The sequence below is a fragment of the Catharus ustulatus genome, chromosome 11 (genome assembly GCF_009819885.2).
Source record: "Catharus ustulatus isolate bCatUst1 chromosome 11, bCatUst1.pri.v2, whole genome shotgun sequence".
Lineage (NCBI taxonomy): Eukaryota > Metazoa > Chordata > Aves > Passeriformes > Turdidae > Catharus > Catharus ustulatus.
The window spans coordinates 17117149-17135569 of NC_046231.1; positions in this window are offsets into that span (position 1 = coordinate 17117149).

An 18421-nucleotide genomic window follows, 5' to 3' on the forward strand; every position below is an offset into this window, starting at 1 on the left:
CTGTTCAGAATTCAATTCAACCCACAACTTTTTGTCTGGAGGCAGCTGTAAAAGCAGAAAATTAATGTGGAGGCCATGGGGTCTTGGTACAAGTCATTTGAGCTGAATGTTTTTGCCACTCCACAGATTTCTCTGCTCCAGGTGAAGCCTGTGGCAGCAGGATCAGAGCTGTTACTTTTGCTTTTTCCCCAGTGCATTTGGGCGCGCACAGGCCAAGCTCTGTCACGTGTGGCCTCTAAGGAATCACGAACCCCAACACTGTGGGCTGGGCTGAAGGAGTTGGCTAATGGAGAATTTACGGTAAGAGCAAAATGTATTTTTAACCACCAGGATATGCTTATCGTCAGGAAAGGGCAAGCAGCACTCCTATCTCTCCAGGGAAGGGGAAGTGTTGAGCGTGACTTTATTTTTTTCCAACTCCTTTTCAAACTCTGAAAGGGTTTTTTTCTTGCTGAGACATGTCGTTGGATTAAATCAGGGAGTTACACAGACATCAATCCTGGGTCACAGGTGAAAAATATTAAATGCCAGGCATGCAGTGTTTTTCCATTGCATGTGATGTACGTTCAGGAAAGACCTTTGGAAAGAGTGCTTTGAAATGAGTCTGTTTTGCGTTTTAAAATACACCAAGAGCCCGTCCAGAAGCTTTTAATTTTTTAGGACAGCTTTGATGTTTTCTGTGTTGAAGAGGAAAGCAGATTCCCCTCCTTGTACCCCACCCTGTGCATCTGGAACAAGCAGCACATCAGGTGCCTGCAATCGTGGGCTGCTTTTTGAATTGGGGTGCTTTGCTCAGAAGGAGCTGGACGTGTCCCATTGTTTGTCACTGTGCGTGTTTGGACTCTGCCACCCAGCAGAGCACCCAGGGACGCCTGTCCCTGTGTTTGTCACCGCGTCTGTTTGGACTCTGCCACCCCAGGAGAGCACCCAGGGACACCCGAAGCGAGTCCAGGGTTCACCTTACCCGCAGCAGCAGCAGGGCTCTGACATTTTCCATTTTCCATTTTCCACAGCCGGCGCTGCTCTCCCTTGCCATAACCCTGCCCCAGGAAAGCCTTTGAAGGAGACACCGCGATTTGCTTGCAGGACACAGCTACGAGCCTTTCAGGCCACCTAGGCAGGAGGGGCTTGGTTGATCCTGTAAACACCTGCTTGCCTGTTTTAGTCAGCGCTTGGAGTCACAAAGGGAAGAGCCGCTTTGGAATGCTAAAAGCTGCCTGACCGAAGGGCTGAGGGTGTTGCCAGCCCTCCGAACCAGTCTCGCCTGTCCTCCCGCTGTGTCCTCACAGCTGCCGGGCCTCCCTCTCCCCTTTTCCCTCTCCCCCATGCCCATGCTCAGGGAAGGTGTTGGAGCCCGCAGAGCTCAGATTTAAAAGCCCAGGCTCAGAATCAATGTCCCAGAGCGAGCGGCCGGGCAGTGCCCAGCCAGGCCCATCGCGGCCTCCTCGCACCCGGCCTGGCTTTGTCCCCGGGCGCGGTGACCCGGCGGGGATGGCGGGGGACGCCGGGCTGTGCTGCTGCTCCCCGCGGAAGGGCTGCCTGGGTTTGTCCCGCTTCTCCTCCCTCGTTGAGCCGTGTGTGAGGGGGAATCGGGGCGGCCTGGGCACAGGGAGACTCCCCGGGCCTGCCCCTCAGCGCTCCGGCAGGGCCTGTCTGTCGCCATGCTGGAGCTGAGGGCGACACTCTCCTCTGCCAAGGCCTGGGCTTCGGGTGAGGTGGTTCTTTGCTATCTGTGCTTCAGCAGGTTTCGCTGTTTTGCAATTAAATCTCCTTTCATGTTGGTTTTAATTGCCTTCTCAGTTCCCCATACTACGGAGTAATGCTGAAGAATCCATTTTCAGCCTTTCAATTCATCTCCTCGTTTCAGCTACGTCTGTGCTTTTCTCCTTGCTGTTGTAGTGTGAAATATTCAGGGAGAAATGTGAAATTTCCTCATCTGAAAGTCATGTACCACATCTTACAGCTTGGCATGAGGCAGGGGAATGTTCCTGGCTCTACCTGCTTTGAAGAGCAAACAAAGGAAAGCTGCAAGCACCACAGTGTCTGGTCTCGGCAGATGCTTTGGAGAACAGCCCGTTTTCATGGAAATTAGGTTTTGCTATTAGTTTATATATTTTTTTTGTCCAGATCTGAGCAATTCCTCGATCACTTTTCCATTTTCATGAAGCAGTTTGTGAATCACATACATGTAAAACGAAGGAGTTAGCAAACGTGGCTTCCCTTTGATGTATGGTAATCCTGCCTTCTCCAACTGCTCCCTGGAATTATCCATCTTAGTATGAATATTTCAATGAAAGATAACAAAGAAACCCCCTCACTACCCTATACTTGTTTAAAGACAACAGTAAAGTTGTGAAAGCTAAAATGAAAACAGAACTGGTTTGCAGTTGAATGGTTGTGTAACCCCCATGTGAAGAAATGAGAGAGGACAGGGCTGAGGAAGAACATTCAGAGACAAAGCCTTCAGGTGTGAGGCAGTGGTGAAGGTTAAGCAGTCCCTGCTCAGAGAGGTGTGCTGGACTCAGTCCTTGGTACAGGTGTAATATTATGCCATTGTAGCATTCTCCTGTGTTGGAAAATTTGCATCAGGATCAAGTGCACCACAACTCAGTTCAATGTTTACATATTTTACCAACTTTTTTTTCTTCATGCTGAATGGCATTTTATATCCTTGAGATATTATTAGTCTGGTGGTTGGCATAGCCCAAAATCTAACAATTTACCTGCTATCGACTGCTCCAGTTTTTAGGCTCCTTTTATTTTTGTCACCTTAATCCAACCTGTTCCTTGGAGCTGATGTAGTTACAATGGCATCACCCTCAGACCCTGCTCTGAGATGACAGATGCTCCTTGGATTTGCTTTTCCTTGTACACACACATTGTTATAAAGGTCCTAAAGATTAATTTTTTCTTGCCAAAATAGATGCTGGGAATAACTCAGGAGTAGCATAGCTGTTGTCTACTTTATCCTTGAGTTTGAAAAGGAAGGTATAATATTATTCCAATTTTTTTTCAAATTTGTAGAAGTGAATTTGAATGAGAAGTCTTCTCTGTTTCCACTTTTTCAGTCTCATTGGTGATGTGGTGAGAGAACATCTTCCTACAGGATTTCCCTGGTACATTCAGTTCCCTGGATGTGCTTTGAATTTGTGGTTAAATGGAGAGATGTCTTCTCTTTCTTTATGACTGCATTTAGCCATTGGGAAAAGACATTGAGTTGGAAAACACTACAGTGATGTTGTTTACTAGAGGAAACAGCCATAACAGCCACAGGCATCTCCACCCCTTTGTAGGTTTCTTAGAAATTGGGAAGGAAGGAATATTCCCCGAAATTTCTTAGGCTGAATCAACACTGTGTTTCCAACACGCGATACCAGTCGCTCTTGGGGCTGACCCTGGGTTATGAGCAGCACTAAAAACTCAAAGTATGCTCCCAATCCAACAAATATTTAGAGCTCTCCTTAGGCTTTTATTTGCAAAGTCTTTGCTCTGACATTGTGAGGCACCTGTGAATATACTAGACTGCTAGACAGGGAGGTGTTGCTTGGACCTAGAATGGCGCGTGGTTGAAAGCAGAACAGATTGGGAAATCTGAAAATTCAGAGGACCAAGGGAGTGTGTTCTCAGCAGAGCTTCTCACAGAATCTTCCACCACTCCCCCACGGTACCAGTTTATTAAAGAGACCTGAAAAAAAAAAAAAAATCCCTAGTTCTTGCCAGCCTGGGTGACTCCTATCAGAGCTATGACAGGTTTATTCCACTTGCAAGTTTGAACAAGTTTCTCCTCTCTTTTGAAGGTACATAATTATCAGGATCATCCTTATTGCTACACCCGTTACCATTGCCTATAATCTTTGGGTATTTCCACTTTCCTGGCAGAGTCCTGATTGGCAAAACAAAGCTTGCATGTGTGATAAGTTTAGTGTAAGAGACTCTTCTCATTAGTGCTGGATGCCGTGAGTCAGAGTGATTAAGTTATTTGTCCAAAGCACGAAGCAGATTTCGTTTTCTGCACTGCAAACCTACTAAATGAGGAATATTATCAAATTCACAATATTACCTCAAAACACTAAATCTCAATCTTGTTTATGTGATCTGTTTCTATTTGTATTGGAGGCCTCAAACCTTAACCATGTGTTTCTTCCTTTTTTGAAAAAAGAGGTCCTGGTAACTTGAAATTATGTTAAAATTTTCTTCATGCTGAAAAAGCATTGTTTGGTATCAGAAAAGTGCCTAAAATTTTCTCTGTTTCCCTCAGTTAATTGTCCTTGCTTTGGGCAGCTGGGGTAACATGCCTGTTGTGTGTCAGTGAGTGAGCTGCAGATGAGAATGATGGAGAGCTATTGTGAGAAACTCTGCAGAGGTGAAGGCAAATGGTCCAGCAGGAGGATGGAGAATTGGTCCCTGGTGGCCTCAGTTCTGGTCCTTGCCCTTTGCACATCTGTGTGACTGGCAGGTGAGAGAGAGGCAGATCTTTGACTATGCCACGAAGTTGCTCAGGATGATCCTCTGAGCTCTTGGCTTCAAAGTCAGGTCATACCTTGGAAGAGCTGCTCCTGCAGGGGAGCACAGAACTGACTGACCCTTGATGACTGAGGTTCTCACCCCTCCTGAAGGAGGCTGTTAGAGCTCCTGCAGTAGCTTCAGAGGTTATCTGGGGAGCAGAGCCATCTCGGTGGTGTGTAGACATGGGGGAGGGAGAAAAGGCTGCTCAGGGAGGTGGCATCTGATACCATCAGGATTGGAAGGACTTTGCTTGGAGATTCTGCTGTCAGCTGACTGTGAGATAAGTGTAATTTTTTGCACCGCTCCTGCTCTGAAACTCCCTCATAGCTGCAGGGACAGACGGGTATCTCCTTTGCCACAAAGGAGATATGATGCAAAGAGATCTCACCTTTAATGCCTCGTTGCACAGCAGTGCAGCTGGAAGGAGGAAGTATGAACAAGATGAAACTGCTCCAGCACCTTTAGGCCTCCCTGCTCAGTCTCATTGCTTTTCCGGTCATCTTAATCCTCTCCAGCTCAGCAGAAACTGTGTTCTCCAGGGAAATGAACCTCCTGTGAATGCCCCTGAGCTCCTGAAGGCAAGAGGAATGAGTTCCTTCCCTTTCTAAAAAAAGCCTCTTTGGTAGATTCGTGTTTCAATGTGCTTTCATGAGGCTATTTAGTGATAAGTGGTACCATAACCTTCTCTGGGGCGCCCCACCCAAAGTTTTATGCAAATCATATGTAAACTTACTCTCACCATGAGTGATAACCATGAGACAGGTCATGCTTGAATGCCATTTTCTTCATGGCTGTCCTGGGGCTCACCAGTGCCTGGTGTCCTAGCAAGGGTCCCCTGAAGCATGCACCAAGCCTGGAGCACAGTGTAAGGAATTTAGGAGCCATGGTGACTCATGAAACTTCCTGGCTTCCAGCTTACACTCTCCAAGTCCCCCTGCTGCAACATCCAGCCCTCCCTGTGGCAGTGGAGTTGTTCTGCCACATCAGCATCACTGTGACTGTCCAGGAAGGAGCTGCCTGCACCCACAGGGAAACAAACCCACAGCAGCCACTCAGTGCAAAAAGCTCTGTATGTGGCTGCTGTTACAGGCAGAAATGGCCTGGCTCCCAAAATGGGCTGGTGAGCTGCCTGGGTGGGCAGTGCAGGAGAATCCCACACGTCACTTCCCTGTGATGCTGGTAGGTGATGCTGGCCAAGCCCAGCCTGCACCCAAAGCCAACACAGCCAGGGCCACATCTTCCTAGGAGTGCCAAGGTGTTGAAAACACGCATGGACTTGGTCATGTACTATGGACTGAGCGTGTCCTGCTCCCCACTGCTTGCACATGGTGCCAAATCCCACTTCCCCTGGTGCTCTTTCAGTATTAGCAAGTCAGGTCATGCGTCTGATGGGTCAGGGACAGGGTAGCCTGATCAGGGCTTTCAGCTCTGTGTACATCTGGTGGAGTCTGCTCCCTTTCTGTGGCTCTTCCTGGGCCCTATTCTTTTCTAGCTTTCTTTCTTTTCCCTCTTAAAAGGGAGTTGTACCTTCAAACAGTAAGTACCCCTGGGACTGCCTCTGTCTTTGCTCTCCCCAGGATCACCACTGTTTGTTTTGCCGTGCTGGAGGAGGAGACTGGGGTGTCACCCAGACTTTTGGGAATGAAGACTCTTCATTGTTGTGATTTGTGTGGTCGGTTGTGCTCTATAGCCTGAGCCCTAAATAATAGGAGCTGAAGCCATGCTTCATTTGCACCTGGTTGCTTACACTGAGATGTCTGTGCAGGCTACTTTTGTCTTGCATTTTCATCCCAACTTTGGCGCAGCTTTCGCATCACTACAGGTAATTGTGCCAGCATAGAGGGGCTGAGGGTTTGAAGAGCTGAGGAAGGTTGGCTGTTGGCTTTTCCAGTTCCAGTTACAGAGGCAGTAACTTCTGCAATGGGTGAGGGAACAGGCAACTCTCCAGTCACTGTGCAAAGCCAGGGTGTCAGGCCACAGACAGAAGAAAGAAGCAGCTGTGTCAGCTCCCCAGGTATTTGGGGACCTCTGTTTTGGTGTCACCAAAAAAATTGCAGGCATTTCTCATGCACTACTCAGAGAACAACTGGACTCTTTATACCACTGTTTTCTGGAATGGGTTTACATGCCATGCATTCAAACTTTAGTTTGCTTTGTCCCAACTTCCCTGTGCAGGCAATCCCTAAGTAACCACGTTGCCCAAAATTACTTGCCCACTTGAATTTGGATAAGTACATGCTTTCCCAGCTGGCTCATTGTTCTGCTGCTAAATATTGCTCAGATATCCTAGCCGTGCCAAGCCTGATTTTTATCTGTGGATTCTGCAAGGCAAGCTGTGCAATGCAAATTATTCCAGTGTATTTGCAGGTCTGTGCTGAGGAGGAGATCCCTGGAGCTTGATCTTTCTGTTTCCCAGTGAGTCATCACTGGTATGTAGGTTGTATTGCCCCACAACTTTGAGATATGAAACGCTGGGGTTTTGCAGGTCACTTGTCTTTTGTAAAAGAACACAGGGTCACAAAATCTGCGTGTGTGTCTAGCAGGAAACCAGCATTCCAGTGGTGATCATATTGCTACTTGTATGCAAACCATTCTTCCAAAATCTCACCCAAAATCTATCTCTAGGCAAAGGCGGTGTGCCCTCGAGGCTTCACACAGTGCTCAAGTGCTTAAGGAAGGAACTCTGACTGCAGACAGTGACTGTCAGCATAGCAAAGTCTAAGGACAGGCAGCAGCTTTCTGCAGGCCCTTTTGTCTCAGGAGAGCAGTTTCAGGTAATAACCCCAACAACCAAGAAAAAGTGGGGGAATCTTTTGATAATTATGTGTTCATTTGATAGAGTGTGCATAAATGACTGCTTGAAAATTTTATTAACTCTTGAAGTTGTTACATTCCAGTTGCTCTGGTTAGGTGTGCTTTCTAGACAGAGGAGACAAATTTATCAGCTGCCTCTCTGTGAGACAGTTTGTGGCTTCCTTACACAGAACAAGGCAAGAATAGGTTAAAAAATCTTCCCCCACACGGTACTGCTTCCCAAACAGCCAGCTATCTCTCTGCAGTCAGGCTGGGTGGATTAGCTGCTGTGCCAGGAAAGAATGATGATCCTCCTGCACCCACTCGCCTGTGGGGAGGGCTGACCCAGAAGGGAGCTGTGAGAGGGTAGGGAGTGCTCAGTGAGAGGAGGCACTTCTGCCTTGGGAGCAAATTAGAGCATGTTTGATCACCAGATGGATCTAGGACATCCCCACAAAGCTCAGTTCTGCATGAGAAGTCTTATGGATTAAATGAATGTCTGGATCCAGAGATCTGAATGCTTATGGCTGCCTCTTGCTTTGAGTTTACTCTGAGCTGATACACGCTGCCACAGTGATGTCTAAGCCTGTTTTGTCACAAGCTTGGGTTTTTGCAGGGAAACCCCTGAGTTTCCTCTATTTGTCCCTGCTTCATGCAACCTGTCTTACCCACAGCTGCTACAGTGGGGAATGATGTGGACACTTGTCCCTAGTAAGGCACAGAAGGATTTGTGTGGAGCCACAGCAGCTGTGACCTGGCAGGCAATGGACACAGGTTTGGAGTTTGTCACTGATGATTCTCTGCATAGAGTGAGGAGTTTTCAGACTGTTCTGGAGACTAAACCAGGCAGTTTAGGTGATTTCAGCAGAATGCAGGCCAGGATGTGACTTCAAGTCCTTTCCATGTATTCACAACTAGTCTAAAAAAATGCTGGCAGTAAACAGCAAAATGTTGCTCACTTTAGCAAATGCAAGAATAGACTCTTCTATTTTCTCTATTTCATGCTTTATTTGACAGTGGTTTTTGACTAACTTCCAGAAAGGCAATAGTCAACCTGACTAGTATTTGTCACCTCCTATGAGCTAAATATAATTTGGATTTTATTTACCTCATAGTTTTTCTTTAACAAGATGTGTAACTTGCTCTCTGATGTGAGTTTTTCCTGGATAAAAGAACTCCCCACATTGCTGCCCTTACGCAAAATAAATAAAATCTTTCTGTCTTCTTGCCACATTTGGAACTATATATATCCCTGGTACACAGAGGAGATATCAGCTTGGGAATTGGCTCACTGGGGGAAAATAAATGAATTTACAGTAAAGCCTGGTTATTGTTTTTAAAGACCTATTGAAAGGAGAAGACTGTTCTTAATTTTCTCTCATAATCTCATTTCAAGATGTTTAGCTCATAAAGTTCTGTTAGAACATGAGGCCTGGACTTTTATCTTCACTTTCCAGTTGAAAGCCTGGAGGACACTCTGGTTTTTCACTCCTGGCTGTGGTCACGAGGAGAAGCCATAGCCAATACGGGACAGGATCCTGCGAGCCACCCCGCACCAACTCCTTGTCCAGAAGTGAAAAGGGCTGTTAGTCCTGCCTTGTTTGCTTTGCACACCACACCCCTGCTTATTGCCTACAATCTAAATTACAGAGGCGGCCAAACTTGCTTCCTGTTCCAAACAATAGCCCTGGCTGACACATCCCCTCGTAATGCACGGAGCAAAGTGCTGGAATGGCCCTGGGTTTGATGAGCTGGGGCTGTGGGCACTGGTGAGCCCTGCAGAAGGGTCTCTACCTGTACTCCAAATAGGATAGAGAAAAACTTAAGGGCTGGAGAAAAATATAGGGGCTGTTGGTAGTGTGCTGTGGAAAGAAATTACTCTATGGAAGATGTTAATTAGAGGGAAGATGTCTGGAAATATGGGGAAAACTTCCTGAAAAGGACAAGTGTGAACAAGGTCATCAAAGGCTTATGAATTTAGTAGGAATTCCTATAGGGAAGCTGGTTTGTAATTGTCCAGGTGTCTTAAGGTCTGAGTCATGCTTTTATCTGTAAGGAAGATATTATTTTATTGCAGAAAATATGTTCATTCGGTAGTTTTCATTTGAAGGATCATACATGGGAATATAAGTTCTAATTTCCTCAGTTTGTTCTACCTCTTCTAGGAAATGTATGCAGCAATCAGAGCTGATATTACTGGTGTTAAAGAGCACCATAGGGAAGAGTTGTGCTGTGTGGGAGTCCCTCTGCAAACAAAGGATTTATAGAAGACTTCCCAGGAATTTCTCAGGAACTGTACTGGATTGCAGCCAGATGTCATGGACGATGCAGGTAATAAACCCAGCATTTCCATGTACAAAAGTGTTGTGTTTGCAGTGTTTACCTGACAAAGGCCACTCCAAAGTGGCATGGGCACATTGCTGTCCTCAGAATACCTGGCTACCAACGCTGAAAACTTCTAATGAGTGTCTGGTGTCTGCGGTCTTGGGGTGTGTAACAGCTTCCAAAACGGGAATTACCTTCCTCTTGTTTGAAACAGAGAATGTCACAGTGTGTGGACAGGGCCACTGCTGCTTCCCCAGGGTTCCCCTGGTGAGGTGCTGCTGGTTCAGTTTAGCTGCAGCTGAACTGGGGGAATAGTGAATAGTGCAGAGAAGGGATGGTGAGTCAGGCCCGTGATTAAGTGCAGGAAAACAAGCTGTGTGTGCAAAGTGATCCGGGCACTGGAGCTGGAAAATCCATCCGACCCCTTGTGCTGCTGGTTTGAGGAGACTCGTGTTATGGAAGTGTTCCTGGGCCATCATTCAGACTTATTTTTCAGGGGATGCTGGCATGTTGGGAAACTGCATTTACTTCCATTTTAACATTCTTTTGTTCTGCATTCTGACTCAGAATAATACCTTTCCCTGTGAGCCAGAATTACAGCTGGAGCCAGGGTACCAGGATACCAGATATCTTAATCTGGTATCTTAGAAATCTACCTCACTGACAGCAGTTAGAAATCATTTTCCCTATCTCTACTTCCAGTTTCTCTGGGAATCCTGGGTATATCTTGTGAAGGTTCTCTCTCCCTGTTTTTTATCCTTGCTTTGGGATCAGATGACGTCTGGCTCCATTGCTTTCTGAGCCTTTGGATAATTTACTCTTTTCCATTTCTCTTCCAGCATGATCTATACAATCCTCCCCTGAGACATTTTAATGTCTGGAATGAACTCCCCCATCTCCTCTGGAGAAGACTGAGGCAGATGATTAACTGTAGCCAAATCTACCCCTGTTTCTCTCTAAATTATCCCTTACTGTCTCCTCCTTCCTTTTCTTGGTTTTAACGAACAACCTCATGAAACATCTGACTTCTTGTTTTTCTAGGGAAAAATTTTAAACAAAACCACATTCAGACAAACAGACATACACACACAAGGCAGACAATGAATGCTCAGAGACAACCAGCAGCATGCTCACAGAGGCAGGCTTATATACAGATACAATGACGTAAATCAACACCCAGAAGCATTTATTAAATTACCCAGATATATACACAGAGGGACAGGCAGATGGGTTAAGGCTGCGTTTTTATTGGTGGATAAATGAAAACATCACTTTAATGCCCACAGGAGAGTATTTTGGAAAAGCAGTGGCAGCAGCAGCAGATATTAAAGGTGATAATATCTCTTTATTCACTCTTGCAGACTAATTGGCTTGTCCTAGGAAAGGTCAACTACTGCTGCATGGCAAGTGCGAACCCATACACATTCATAATCAAAAATCAGTGTGAAAGCAGCATAGCAGTCAATCCCAAAATCATCCCCTATTCCCAGGCAAGGAATAGTTCCTGGAATTTGCATCCCTAAACTCCCACTTTTGATTGCTCTGTGCAACCATGTCTTCCTTTTGGTCAAAGATATGACAGCAAACTGAATCTCTGTGTACAGTCACAGGAAGAATTCCCAGAACCCAGTTTCACAACTCTTAATGTTAAATACACTTTTCCTTGAATGCCCATCATCCTCAAAGTATGGAACATTAGCTCCCACACTCAATTAAGGAGGCATTTTAGCCATAGATGTAAGTTAACTGTAACATCTGCATGAATTAAAGTGAACAAATATCTGTCTTTCCAGGCCCACATACAGGATTTCTCATCAAAAACTACTGCTAAGCTACCTGTAATTTCCTCAGATGACTTTGAACCATGGGACTCACCTGTATCTTCATTATGGTTACAGTGAGGTGTAAGTTGTATACTATGAGGCCCCTAAACATGACAACTCAGCCCCATCATCCCTGCTTACAGCTTCCTACCCACTGCCCCAGTGCTGCTAACTTCACCCAACATTTTCTTTGTTTCTTGTTTCAATGTTTAGTTCAGACAGTGTTCAGGACTGTAATGATCTTTGCTCTTGACTGCAGGACAAACAAGAGGCCAAACCCCAGCTGCCTGCACTCACAAACAAGGTCTGGAACACACAGAATGTCTTTATTCTCCTGCTGTTGATAATGATAACCCAACCCTCCACACTGCCCACGTTCCATCCACTCCCTTTGCTCCCCTCACCTGTGTGGCTGTGGTAAACAGATGTAAATTGATATCTGCCTTGGTGCAATTTGCTGGTGGAGTTAACCAACCCACAAGATGTTTTGCAGCAACAGCTGTACCATCCCTAATGCTCTCAAGGTCTTACTAGAGGCTCAAGAGCTGGTGCTGGATAGCTGGTGTTCTCCTGCAATGTCTCATTCTGCATTTTTATCTTAAAGCTTTCTATAGCATTAGTGAAGAGCTCAATCCAAATGACCTCTTTTCAGCTTATCTTTTTCAGGCTCTGAAAAAATAGCTTTATATGCTAGTAGAAATTTATTTATCATAGAAAACACCTCCATTTTGCAATGTTGTAGTAGCTCAGAAACTCTCATTTTGATGGTCAGCTGCAGCCTTGGGCACTATTAAAGTTACAGGCATAAACTGTTTCTTTTTCTTAATGATTTTTTCTTGTGATGTGTGATGCATTTCTTCTGGGTATATGGTACAGTCTATTACTGATCATCTGTTCTTTTCAGAGAATTCTCTGGTTTTGTCATCTTCTTGCTCTGTTGCAATTCACCTGGGGACTGCCCTAAGCAAATGACTGTTATTTTTCTATTTTCTGTTGCCTTTTGGATTGTGAGGCCATCAAGTATATTATACTTTCAAGAAATAATCTGTGCTCTGCTGATGGGCAGGTAAAAACGACAAGGTGTGTAATGACCAAAGTGTTCCTTTAGTTGGATCTGTGAATCTATAACCAAAGATAACCACATTAAATTGATGCACCTCCCTGTCCTTTGTATTTGTTTGCTTAGACTTCTTAGGCCAGGGTCTGTGTTAGATGTATTTACAATGTTCTTAGCACAACAAAGCCTCCAGCACTGGATGATGTGCATTATCATCAGATGGGAGTTTATAGCCCAGCTCTTATTAAGGTTAGGAAAGGACTGTGGAAAAGTGGGAGAGTTTCTGCTGCCTTTTGTGTAATGTTGTTTTGAAGGGATTGTAACACAGGAAATTTCATTATCAAAATAGTAATTAAGGATGTTTAATCTTCTCTTTCTATGACACCTCTTCACCAGAGAACCTGTGATATTAATCCTGCTAATACTTGATAGTTTTTCCATATTCTGCTTTTTTTCCTCCCATTAGTCTTTAAAAAAATAATCCAAGTCTTTCAGAAGTTCATCCACTTCTAATTTCACTTCCCCATTTGTTGGTTCAGTGAGAGAAGATACACTTCCCTAATCTGAGGGCTACTTTTTTCTTTCTTAGCTGTTCTTCCTCTGTTTTGGGGAAACTTCACCTTATTGTGACAAGCTCAGAGCTCTGCATCCTACCCCATACTTCCCTTTGACTTTTTATGCTTGGTTGTGTTACAGTGATGTTTTATATATGTGAAGAGCTAACAGCATTTTAAACTGATTAGCACTTGCAGCTTGGAATGACTGGTAGAATGTAATCTATTGATGAAATAGGAAATATAGCTGGAGGTGGGAACAGCAATGAAGACAGTGTAATGGAAATGGTGACTTTTCACTGTGCCCTGCCAAATGATAAATTTTACATACATCCTGATGGCAGTAAGCATGAAAGTAAATGGAGATGGCAGCCTGAGGAGAGCTCCCCTTTTTCAGGGCTTTTTTCATGCCTTGGCATGTGGGTGGCCCTGGAGGAAGGACATGAAGAAGTTTAGAATTGCTGTAAGTTGGAAGGGTGAAGGTGAGGGATACCTTGGCTGTACTATCTGGTTGGGAGAAGCAAAGCAAAAAAAAAGAAATTTCAGGCTCTTCCCTCTCTGTACTGTCTCCTTATCTCTTTCCTACTGACTAATTGGGGTTTTTTATTTGTCCAGTTCAGATTTAGACTTCATATTGTAAGAGTTGGGACTTCCTGTTTCCACTTAAATTAATCCCTTCACCACTGAAACTCAGTAAATTTTGCTTCATTTCAGATACATTTAAGCTACTTTGTATAGTGCTTCATCCCACCAAATCAGATCTGGGAAAAGTCAGACTGGAGTGCTGCTCAGATCAGCAGATGGCAGGCTCCTTCTAGCAATTGGTACCACCAGCTTCATCCTACATCCCCCTACATTAGAGCATCTGATGATGACAGGCAGAAAAAAAAGCATTTCTGCATCATGCACTCAAGAGTGTGCATTATGTCAGTGAGGAATCAAAGATATATTTGTCCCCAGGGTCTGCACAGCTCGCAGTCAGCCCTGTGCTGTAATGTGCATCAGCTGGGAAAGCAAGATCCCAGAAACAGAGTAATTTAGAGAAGAGGAGAAATCTGAATGCCAGAGATGTCAGAGAATTGCAAGCTCACAGCAGAGTCTGATTTCACACTTACTACTCCTCTGTGAGGTGTCTTTCAGAATTACTGTTAGTCTCAGAAGTGGGTAATGAGAAATTTGAGGAAAAGAAAGAGCTCCTTGCAAATCCAATCTTTATTTTATGTGCCTGTGATCAATGGTGCCCTAATCAAGGCCTTCCTTTCCTCAGGGGCAGCTACTTCTTGCAGGATGGGTTCCTTTAATCTTTATCTATTTAGGTTTAAATGTCCTGTCACCCCTTTTGGGAAGCAATTCAGTTCCCAAGGTTTTATGACTTACTGAATCCTCTTAACACCATCACACTGATTAATTTAAACACACTTCAAATGCAGGACTTTTAGCATTACTGAGACTGCATCTCTTTGATGTTTTAGGTGTTTGCTTGAATGTGTTGTATCCTCCAGTTTCTCTAAAGAGTGGTTTAAAAGTATTTTTTAACAATACAGTATTGTTATGAAAATAGGCTGACTAGTGAGTCTGATAGCAGGAATTTGCTCTGAGTCAACAGTGGCAATTTGCAAGCATTGACTAATGAATTCCATAATCCAGGCAGCACCTCTGTGAATAAGGGAAGAAAGCTCCATTATCTCTAATATGCATCAAGGATCCAAACATGAGAGGAGCAGCTGCTGTGTAAGAGTCTAAACGGATGTTGAGTACAATTTGGGAATTCCTGGTCCTTGTTGCTCTGCTTGGAAAAACCGTAGGTATCTCACATCTCTGAACAGACAACTCCCAGGGATGTGCTAGGCAGACAAGAGAAGTGGTTTTTTGGTTTTATTTGTTACAGAAAGCTTGATTGTGGTAGGCCCTTACAGCCTCTGAGAGAAAATTTCAGTGAGAGACAGTAAAAGGAGATTTATCTTTTCTTCCCTCTTTGATTGACTGCGAAAAGAGTTTGCCAATTCATGTGTTAATGTTGTAACACTGTAAAATGAACCAGGAGTAATTAATAGTGTAGCAGGTGATTATTACTCCTTATTCTCGTTTTCTCTTTTAGAGCATACAACAAATCCTGCAAAGCCCCTGTGGGGACAGTGGTCAGCACATCCCCTGTTGAGGCATCTAAATTGTCTGTCTGGCCCTTGCCACAGCTGCTCTGTTAGTTCCTTCATAGCTTGACAGGTACCCACTGTATGGGTTTACACTCAGACAAGGTGATTTTAGTCAATGTTTTTTTTCCTCCTTAGGTTTTGGCATCTCAAGTGTTTTCACATGGGTGTTCCAAGCCCCTCACCGCTATGAAACCTGTGCTAGTGGCACTGAGCACTTGACACAAATTGCTGCTTTGTTTTCCTTCAGAATATCACATTTCTTTTGTTTCAAGATGTGGTTGTAGGTAGGTGTTACTAAGTTTAAGAAGTTATGTCAGGAGACTGCTTCTGTTTTTGCACCCAGAAATGATCTCTGCAGAACACCTGATGGAACTGAGTGTAGATCTCCAAGAGACCAAATGCTGGAAAATGCATAAAAAATGGCAGTTTTTTCTTAAGACTGGAATCCCAGGTATTTGCAAATGTTAATGCTCTTTCCTGGTTTTACAGACATACAACTGAGCAGTTGAATATTCTGAATAATATATGTCACAACTGAATTGGTTTAGGAAAAGGGGGGGGGGAAAAAAAGTCTGTTGCTGACCCAGAAGTCTTATCTGCTGTAAACTGGTAGGTTTACCTCCAGTGGGTGTATCCATGGTGGGTATATCCCAGGTTTCCAGGCTACAGTGTCTTTCAGGAAGCGATGCTTCTGTTTACAAAGCCTATTATGAAATGGCAGTGAATAATAAAAAGAGGGCAAGATACAAAGAAGTGCAAATGAAAGGGCAGAGTCCAGGAGTAGGGTGCAGAACTGGCAGGTGGGTCTGAATTGCCCTTCTGTCGATGTCCTCTCTTCTGGAGAAAACATCTTTATCCCTGCTCATTTCCCTGCCAGCTGTACTTTTTAGTTTTGGTCCAATTGCCCTGATACTTCTGCAGAATAGATCAAATCTTTCACCTTCCCTCTTCAAATTTGACCTGTACCTAGAGACCCTGACTTAAAGTAGCTTCTACTTGGTAGTAGTATCAACAATAATGAGTAAATTATTCAATTTTCACTTTCAGAGGTCGTGTTTCTCTTCCAGCACAGAAATGAAGTATTTCATAGAAAACGAATTCTTGAATTATTCAAAACTGATATCATGCCCAGAAGCACCTTATGAGTAGCTAGAGGTATATTTTCACTGATGTGTTTTTTATTGTGAGTTATTTGCTCAGTGCTTATTATTTAAATGAATGATTGTCTTATTATTCACAATAAATTTCTGGTTGAATTTGTTCATTTGGGGGGAAAAAAAGAAAACACGCAGCAATTCCCCAAACACCACCTTGAAATACTGCCAAGCATGTATACCTGAGATGTCTGTTGTGCTGCATGGAGCCAGAAGAGGAAGTCTGGAAGAACAAAAAGCCAGGATTGCAACTGATCCAACTTCTGTTTGCTATAATTGATAGGAGATATGAGGAAGGGTGTTAATTTTAATGTGTTCAGCCCTGGGTCACAAACCGGCTATTTATTGTGGGTTGGATGGCTAACGTGCATTTTGGTGAGCTGGGCAGCCAGCAGCCTGTTTCAATTTCACTTGTCTAGACAGGGTTTTGGGTTGCCCTGTTCTGGCAGGCAATGTGAGATTTCATGCCTTGATCTTATCGTGCTGTGCTGAGTTTACTTCAGAGAGAAGAACACCTGCAGCCTGAGAGTGGGGATTCAGGGCAGCTGCAAATGCACAGCACGTCTGAGGATTTGGACCTCTGTCCTTGACAGGCATTGCTAGGAGTGGCTTTTGCAGTGTCTCAGTGGATTTCAACACTTTGGAATGATGGATTTCCAGACTTGGATCCTTTCAGGTAACCCATGGGTCAATCGCTATAGACCAGCCTTGATTTTTGCTGCTTTCTGTGGAACACAAGTGGAAAACAACTGCTCTAATTTGCCAGGAAATTCACTTAAGGACACTAGACTCTTATATAACATACTCCTGTTCGAGCAGCTCTCAGAGAAGACAACTATGATAGATTTAAAGCAGTGGTTTGAGCAGGTGGCTCATTCATGGGTTGGACTTAATGATCTTGGAGGTGTCTTCCAACCTAGTTATTCTGTAATTCTGTGATTTGCACAGATTTTCACTGGAATAGTCCCACTGGTTTTATTTCTGAGTGAAGTGTTGGTGCAGGTGAGTGTATGTGAACAGTCCTGCTATGGACACAATTATCATTTGTACCAGAACAGTGCCTCAGGTCAAACAAGAACAGGTCTCCCTTGTACCAGGCACCCTATGAACTCCTGGAAACAGACAGTTCCTGCAGCGAAAACTTGCATCTAAACAAAGCTGTCCTTTTCTACTTTGGCTTGCAAGTATTTTTAATTTTTTATTATTATTTTTATTGCAGTTCCATCCATGTTTATAGGTATGAGTCGATCTGGGTTTGTTTCAGGGTAAATGCCTTTGTCACTCACCCCTGTATATGGTGTACAAACTCTGTGGGAACTGCCTGTAATGTTTACTGCACAATACCAGTCAGTTTGCTGAAGTTCAGGAGGTAAGTGATTACCAGGACCATGAGATACTGACAATTTGAACCTCTATAAAAAGAGATTTTTGTCTTCCTGTTGGTTGTATTATTGATGTCATTAAAAGAGTGGCTTTCTTCTAACCTTTGTTACGTTGCATAATTCTGCATTGTTTTATCAACTGCTACTTGGGAGTACTCTGGACATTTCCTTGCTTTTTATAAATAGTTTTGATGCTGACATGCAACAAAAGTATCCCTCAAATTTGCTAGTAATTGATGGGTTCAAAAACCTTCCTTTCTGAAAGTGTTTAGACAGCAATTCTCCTGTCAGATGCAAGCCTATTTCAACAGAACAGCACTGTAACAACACACGTGATGGACATGCTCGCTGTAATTGTGGTCCAGCCGGTCATGTATTGTCTTTGACAGCAGCCACTACAAAAGGTTTTATGGCAAAGGCTCCCAAACCCTTCCAGTAGCAGCTTGCCTCTCCAGCAGATAATCTGTGTGTGTGACTCGTGATGTGAATAGATCAGATGAAAGAGCTTTCTCTGGGGCAGGCTGGTGACGCTGCCCACAGCTGCTGGCACTTCTCTTGGCATGGTGACCTGTCTGAGAGCCACTGCACGGGGAGATGCCACCAGAAACCAAGTCAGGGCTCACACTCTGTAATAATGGGCTCACCACAGTGTGAACCCTCTCCCAACCTCCCTC